Source organism: Trichechus manatus, unplaced genomic scaffold (genome assembly GCF_000243295.1).
Source record: "Trichechus manatus latirostris isolate Lorelei unplaced genomic scaffold, TriManLat1.0 scaffold00038, whole genome shotgun sequence".
Lineage (NCBI taxonomy): Eukaryota > Metazoa > Chordata > Mammalia > Sirenia > Trichechidae > Trichechus > Trichechus manatus.
Genome location: NW_004443974.1, coordinates 8,339,295 through 8,342,082, shown reverse-complemented (window position 1 = coordinate 8,342,082; position 2,788 = coordinate 8,339,295).

Below are 2,788 nucleotides of genomic sequence, written 5' to 3'. Positions count from 1 at the left end.
AGACCTTATTATGTGTGGGAGAAATAAACTTCTATTTTCTTTAAGCTACTGTTATTTCAGTTTTCTGTAATTTACAACCGAACTTAATTATAACTGATACCAAACCCCGTTGCTGTCGAGTTGTTTCTGACTCATAGCAACCCTATAGGACAGAGTAGAACTGCCCCATAGGGTTTCCAAGGAGCGGCTGGTGGATTCGAACTGCCAACATTTTGGTTAGCAGCCAAATGCTTAACCACTGTGCCACCAGAGCTCCAATTGTATCCAATACAGAATATAAATAATAGAGTTGGGTTGGGAACTCAGGCCTCTTGAATCCAAGTACAGAGCTATTTTTTATGATTATTATTATTAATAATAAAAGCCAGGCTGTGCCAAGTGTTTTGTATATTAAAAACAAAAACAAAAATTCATTCTATTGAGTGGATTCCGACTTATAGCAACCCTATAGGACAGAGTAGAACCGTCCCATAGGGTTTCCTAGGCTGTAATCTTTATGGAAGCAGACTGCCACATCTTTCTCTCATGGAGCAGCTGGTGGGTTCAAACGGCTGTCATTTCAGTTAGCAGTCAAGCACTTAACTGCTGCGCCACCAGGGCTCCTTTTTGTATATAAGTTATTAACAGTTTTGGAGTGCTTATTATATGCTAGTCACTGTTTAAGTACTCTAAAAGTATCACTAATTCATTTAATCCTCATATCAACTCGGTAAAATAGATGCCATTATTATCGTCATTTCTATTTACACAAAGAAGCTGAGGCACAGAGAGGTTGAGTAAGTTGCCCAAGATCACAGTCTTAGCCCCTACATGACACTGTGTCTTATGATGTGAGTTCCTCATCATCCTATATACCCATTTTATAGAGGAGGAAACAGAAGGAGGCAATTGTCTATTTGAATAAAGTCTCTCTGCTAGTCAGGGGTGCAGCCAAGCATTAGAAGCCAGCTCCTAGCTCCCAATCCAGAGCTCTCTCCCTAGACCACCTTGTTGTCTCAGAGGCCACCTGGGCAAACATATCCCCCACCTCCAATTCCTTGTCTCCCCTTCCAGCGCGCGCACACACACACACACACACACACACACACACACACACACACTACACATCAGGCACCCAGACATTTTTGTGGCCAGGGTGGCTACAACTTCCTTTGTAAAGCAGCCAGATTTGCCCTTCACCAAATAACTTTGTTTTATTTATAGTCTCTTGCTCAGAGCTTTTGAACTGACTGCTCATTCCAGGGAAGATCTTGATAACAACTGTGCCTTGGAGAGGGTTCATAGGAAACAAGGTGAATAAACACCACAGAGCCTTTGGCTGTCTAGCAGAACTTTGCTCCTGGGGGTGTTTATAAGTCGGTGTTGGTGTCTGGGTGCAGAAGACTTTGAATTCAAAAAGGCAGTTTGGACATTTCCATTTTTTTTTCTAATAAAAAAAAAAAAGTTCACCCTTTGCCTTCAACAACCTCAGGCCGTAGGCGCAAGAGAAAAATGATCTTTATCCAGAAGATGACGCCAAAAGATGGAGTCTTTCCTTCTACTTAACTTTTTGCCTTCTTTGCCCACTGCCTAGCTGGGGACTTAGGATAAGTTACTGTAGTGACTGTGGGAAGTAGGGGGAAAGACATTCCATGAACTTGCAAGAGCTGAAATGGCACAAGGGATGAATGACATTTTGGAAAAGGGGGAAAAAAGCCTAATTTCAAAAGTGACCTAGAAGCTTATAGTGTCTTCTGACTTGTAGTCAAAGGCGCCATGCTAAAGCGTGACTATGTCACATATGTCTAGAATCATTCAACCAGTGTGCTAATCTTGCTAGCTGTGTGACCTTGGGCACGTGCCTCAGTTTCCTCTTTGGTAAGTGGAGGATAAACTCATAGGATTACTGTTGAGGATTGGTAAGAATGATGTATGGAAAATACAGTGCTTGGTTCAGAGAGAGCACTTGCTCACCCCCTCATTAAGTGGTAGCAATGGCAGCTGTCATTATTGCTTCCTTTGTGATCCTTCCAGGCACAGAGGGAATGAAATTGGGGTGTTCATAAAAGTGAGCCCCAAGGTGGAACAGAGGTAGGTAGCAGGTTAGTGACATTGGCTCTCAAATACCTTCACTTGCGATGAGTTATTCTCTACCAAGAACTGTTACCGTGACATGAGGTTTTTGTATTGGAGACCCAAAATGGCTGATAAAGGGAGGCATAGGTTCTCAAGTGTAGGGCAGAGCTAAGCCACCATATGGATCCTATGAAACGAATAGGTGGCTTTTCTATGGGTGTGTGGGGTCTCCTTAAAGGCCTGAAGAGAGAGGAAGGTGTCTCTATCAAGGACCATATGGGGAAGTAGATGATGTGATAAAGAAGAGCAGGGGGCCTGTGACTCCCTCAAGGAGGTATGGGATTTTAAAGGGAAAACGTGAGTCTTCATCAAGGCCTGAGTGAGACAGAGTTCTCTATAAACAAGAGCTACTGAGTGGAAGGACTCCTTAGGGGAGTAACTCCATGAGGAGGCCTGGGACCATGGGCTGCAGGATCATCTGGGCTCTGGGATTTCGAAGGGATTTGGATCTCTCCAGGAGAGTTGCGAGTGGAATTTTCTGCGGGAGTAAACAGTGGCACGAGGGTCCTTAGCGGCCTGCAGAGATGAGGCCAAAATCCCCGGAAGCAGCATACACTGAGCTGGGAGAGACGTGAGGTTCCCCTTTCCCCGCCCGCAGGCGGCCCCGCCTCCCGCGAGCGGACTACACTTCCCAGCCGTCCCCGCGGGCGGCGGCGGCGGCGGCGGCGGCGGC